We start from the raw sequence: 5,857 nt of genomic DNA, 5'->3' as shown, positions 1-5,857 counted from the left end.
CACATGTGACTTTGCTCTCCCAAACAGTGCCATGCAAGTTGCTAACAAGCCAAAGCCAAACATTATAAGGGAAGAAGATGGCAATTTTCCTCTCTCTCTCTCTAATCGTGCTGCTCTGTGCTCATCATCGCACTGCATTGCACCGCTGCCTCCACTTATACGCTCTCACTGCGGAGGAATTTTGTCTGTGCCGGTCGGTCGGTCTGTCTGTCGGGTCGCTCGCCACCATATTGTTTGAATCAAAGCATCATCGTCGTCGCCCCAACATCTGTACTGGTTAATTACGACTTCAAAAAGATCGTCTCCGAGCCCACAGCATCAATCACAGACCCGGGGACCGGGCAAGCGCGCAGTTCCCCCGTTTCTGAGGCTACAATAAAAAATCCTCTCACTGATTTATATTTAAAGCTGGGGGGAAGGCCACCCTTCTATTCTCTAACCCCCCCCCCTCTCTCTTTTCCCCTCGTTCCACAGTTCACAGCCTCTGCTCTACTCTAGTCTCAGCCACTGACTCATCAGACTGCATGGAAACATTTAGTCCTCAGCAGTGAAGAGAGAGAGAGAGAGAGAGAGAGAGAGAGAGAGAGAGAGAGAGAGAGAGAGAGAGAGAGAGAGAGAGAGAGAGAGAGAGAGAGAGAGAGAGAGAGAGAGAGAGAGAGAGAGAGAGACTTGGTCAGGGGACGTGATGAGCGCCGCTTTGTCCGCCTAATGGCTACATTTCCATATTTTTTTGTGCAGCCATTTTTAGAATGACAAACTGGATCGCATCACATGTGTGTGCATTATGCAGACGTACAAATCCCTGCACCCCCCCCCCCCACACACACACACACACACACACACTCACACACCCCAAACTCACACTGTTTCACATTTACAGCTGTGTTCTGAAGTAACCCTTTGTAAGAGTACCAGTGTCTAGTAGCTTTTTAAAAAGCCTGGAACATTTTAACACATTTTTAACATAATTTATTTCATATTAAATGGCTGCCTGTGTATTCCTTCCATTCGCACCATGCTTAACGGAGACCCATGGACAATGGAGACATCAGTGTTGAGTTCGTAAAAAAAAGAAAAAAAGCCAGACATGTCATGACAGTCAGAATCTGAAGGCCTTAGTCAGAGGAAACCCTGTTTAAAGCCAATTCGGAGGTTCCCATCTCTGCATGTTTTTGAACCGCATGGACTCCAATGTATGCAGTCTATGCAGTAACACGCATTCCACATTTGTCTCGCCGAACTACACAAAGTGACCGTGTGCACCTAACAAGCAGTGTCTGCTCTGCATCAGGCAAGGTTGTTAAGTGTACTTGGGGAGTCGTATTTTAACCTCACCTTGTTGTCGTGCATGTCAGTGTGTGTGTGTGTGTGTGTGTGTGTGTGTGTGTGTTTAGCCCCCCCCCCATTGCCTTCAGTGCGCGAGTGTGTGTGTGGTGACGAAAGGAGAGAAGATGGAGAGGCCACTAGTGGTCAGCCAGAGCCTTTGAGAGAGAGAGAGAGAGAGAGAGAGAGAGAGAGTGAGAGAGAGCGAGAGAGAGAGAGAGAGAGAGAGAGAGAGAGAGAGAGGCACACACACATGGCCAACAGATGGCTGATCCAAGCACTCTGTGCCTGTGACGGTGACCTCAGTGAGTTGGACCAGCTGGCACGGACGGCTATGTGATGTCAGTTGCCCCCCCCCCACCCCACCCCTCCCTCCCCGGAGGGTACACTCTCTCTGTCTCCATCGCCACATGAAGATGCCATGATGACAAAAAGCTGTCCAAAAAAAGCAGTCCAGCTAAGTTTCGTGATGCCCACAGGTCTTGCTGTAACGTTGTTCTGATGCTGTCTGTCATCAGGTATTCCTACAAGGATATGTATGCCAGAGGATGAAAGAGAGAGGCAGAAAGAGAGAGAGAGAGAGAGAGAGAGAGAGAGAGAGAGAGAGAGAGAGAGAGAGAGAGAGAGGGAGAGAGAGAGTGCGAGAGAGAGAGAGAGAGAGAACGAACATCTGTATACTGTATGTATACAGCACATGTACTGTACAGTCTCAGGTTGGGTTAGTAGTCGCCTGAGGGCCGGATCTGTTACACTGCAGCACATATGAGAAGCCTCATTAACTCTGTCGTGTAGATGCAGGTGTCTGGGCTCAGCAGTCCATTCATCACTTTAGGTATGTGCAGAGTAGATATGTGTAGGCCCCAAAGTTAGCTCATCTAATAATCAGCAGTGTGTAACTTTATAGCCTTACAGCACGTCCTATACCGCCACACCAAACAAGAACGCAGTAACTGCATAACCGGTCGAGATTGAGTTTAGACGGCAAATGGGCTTTCAAGTTCTTGTTTGATACGGCAGTATAGAAAGAGAAAAAAATAAATAGAGGTAACCGATGAACAAAAGACCATATAAATGTATGAAACATAATCTTACATTTTCAAAACCCTTACTTTATGGGCCTACTTTAGGCCATTCTGTTCTTTATTTCATCTCTGCATCTTTGTGGCCTTGGTTCTTTGTTTTCTTGAACAGGCAACTTAACAAGAAACGTCTTGAAGTCTACATGCTACACTATCCCTGAAACCTAAAGGCACATTTTCTTTTCCTCAGAACTGTAACTTCATTAACATGATTTAGACGTCTCTTAAACCTAAACATGCACAGTTCATTTCTTTCCCTTTGCCTCCATGCTTTGCGTGTTTACATACTCCTACAGCTGAGTGTTTACATCTGAGGCTGGTACTCTGAAATGGTCAGGCCTGACACACAATGCACACACAGCCCACAGGCATGTGTTACACAGATGACAGGCGCAAAAAAGTGGTTGGTCGCGCTTCCAGAGGCCTAGATCCTACCGTGGCTAGCCTATATTTCACCAAAAAAAACCAAACATTCCTGATTACCCACAGTCCTCCGACTCCTCTCGGACTTTGGGAAACCTCAGCCCTGTCTTTTACAAGATGAAGAGGCTCCACGGCGGAATGCTGAGGCAGGGCACGGGGACAAATATTTATCTGGAATATTCTCTGCCTGTTTTTTTGGCGGCCGGGGTGTTTTTGTTAACAGACACCTCTTTCGCAATCAGACTCTGCTGGCTTAAGTTCCATGTTGCACGAGTTCGAGACCTATGACTCTAATTAGAGGAGTCGTCTCCAATCAAAGCTGTACTGTTTTTGAAATCGGCTGTGATGATTTGGGACCAGGAGAATCAGCATAACAATCCTAGTGACAAACAACTAAATGAAAAGTCCTGAAGTGTGCTTGGGTAACCTGTGTAGGCCTAGTCTATGGTGCATTCATTTGCGTTCTAGATCATAAAGAAGTCAACAATACACATTACAAAACACAGCCATTACATGACATGGCTTGGCTACCGAATTTTAAGTAAAGGAGGTGGTACCCGCATAATCCATTATAATTACCATAGTCTATGAATACTAGAATACATAATACATAAATATTACCCTCCATATCAGATACTACCTTCTATATCAGTCCCTATCAAATTCAAATCCCAAATTCATATAATCATCACCAAGCGTACCAGTTCACTAAATCTATTAATATAGAGGTTCTACTTAGGTTGGTACTATTTTGCAGCGTTCGCAAACCACACACCTCTACCTTGGCCAGTTGGCCTGTGACCACCCTTGTAAAAATACCTCTCTCACCCACCCAGGTCATAAAGCTGCCTGGTAGACTTGGCCTGCCTGCCCTACATTTGCATGACCCTGGCTGTTCAGTTGCATCACAGCCCTCCCCCATCCGTTTCAAGGCCGTGATGCTGTTTGTTTTGTGCAGGCAACAACCTCCTCACTTTTAACAGACAGTAGCTGATGTCTGTCATCACACAATGGAGGAGGAGACTTGCAGTTTAAGCCTGATGTCTACAACTTGATGTGAAAAACTCACTCTGGGCTTACAGTCCCAAAGCTGTAGCCTGATTGGTCTTTAGCGGTGTGTAGCTGGATTCCCGTGAGCAGGGAAACCGACAGGGGGGACAAAAGGGTCAGATGTCCCGGGCACAGGGAGGGGTGGGGCAAGAATTGGGTTCCCATTACATTGTATATTGACTGTGGGGCCCGTTGAGATGACTTTTCCTGGGGCCCAGTGAAAGCAGTCAGCGGCCCTGCCAGTGACTTCAGGGGTTCCACAGGTGATATCCTGTTTTCACATGCTGCCATACAACTGGCACAGCGAAATGTTGACACGTAATGTCATACCTCCAGCTCGTTACAGTAAAACCACCCAAGGGTCCTAAAACAAGCAGCCATAAGGGCATAGAAGGTGTGAGCTGGCTGTGAACTGAGGGACCTGTGTGCCAGTGGCATGTAGGAGAGTTAACACCTTGCTATTGGCCCGAAAAAGTTTCCACAAACCCTCTTGCTTCTCTCCTTTTTTACCCCCCTTGTTTGGGACTCTATAAACGAAGTTGACTGCTGAGCTAAGCGAAATAGACACAATTATCCAAGGCAAACAATCTCTTTCCCCATGCTTGCAATGAGCCCCGTGGTTGTGGATACTGTAAATAAGGCAGTGTACACACAGACACACAGACAGACACAGACACAGACACAGACACACACACAATGTTCCTCCCACCTAAGTTTTTCCTGTTTAACCACGCTAAACTAATTTCCGATGACCCATTCTTTTCAACGTGTTGTGGTTGGAGGCGTTTAGTCTGCCTGTTTTAAAGCCAGCGTCCAGATGTTACGGTGACCAACACTCAAGAGGAAACTCAAGTGTTATTCTTTCACCCGTGATCAATTTCTCTCTCCCCCTTTTTTGATGTCTGAAGAGACCTCGTTCGTCCTCCTCTTCCATCCTCGCAGATCAAAGGGGGAGCTTAAAGTATGCTCTTCTTTTGATGGCTGGGGTATATTTCTCATGATTCAGTCATGGTCTACAACAAGCAGATGGCACACAGATAACAGTGAGGCCTCACGCGGCTTTTAGGCCCTGCCAGCTAAAACATGTCCCTTTCTAATGCTAATGTCAAAGGAGCATATTTATATCGAACCTGATTGTGCTGCAAACATCCATTAATATCCTGGTGTCTGGTGTTTGTGTTGAGGCTTCTACATAAGGCACAGAGAGACTTGTATTTTAAGCCTTCGAAACATTTTAACTCAGACTGCAGCCTAAAAATACAGAACATCAAATTTTAGATTTCTCCTCTTCAACTGTGTTTTGCCCTGGTCTGGAGTCAGATGATTTAGCATACAAGAAACTACAGAGTGGAGGTTCAACAATAACATGGTATCCCATCAGGACAGTAGGCAGAAAGAACGATAGTGAAGACAGACAAGAGACCACACACATGGACTCTGTCCCCCACACACACTCGCTCGCTCACACAACTAAAATAGTAAGAAAAGCCCACATTTGCCATGGGGTGCTGAACAATACCACAGTATGTCTACAATTACATTTCATCATTTGTCAGTGAGCCTATATTTTTCAAACACAAAGAACAAAAAAAAAGGACTTTCTGTCGATGAATTCAGAACACCTTGGGCTATTGTTTTTATCATGAAACTCATGGTTAATATCAGTTCTAAACAGCCTGGAGCAAGGCAATGCCTGGAGCATTTAACTGCACCCAGATGCATTTCAATTTTCACCTTATCAGTTGGTCTATTATTTTCCTACCCGAACAAACTATTAAAAATCACTGGATTTCTGGAAAATTTTTACGATGGTAGTTAAAGTAAATACCCATTCTGGTCAGCTTGTATCAAGAAAACACTCGGAGCATGAATGAGCATGTGGATACATTTGATCATGCAACCTATAGTTTTCCCACCCGAAGAACCATTCAAATCACTGAATTTCTGGTGACGACGTGCTTTTATGATGGCAGTCATAGTAA

This window comes from Engraulis encrasicolus, chromosome 13 (genome assembly GCF_034702125.1).
Source record: "Engraulis encrasicolus isolate BLACKSEA-1 chromosome 13, IST_EnEncr_1.0, whole genome shotgun sequence".
Classification (NCBI taxonomy): Eukaryota; Metazoa; Chordata; class Actinopteri; order Clupeiformes; family Engraulidae; genus Engraulis; species Engraulis encrasicolus.
Note: the sequence above shows the minus strand (reverse complement) of the source record.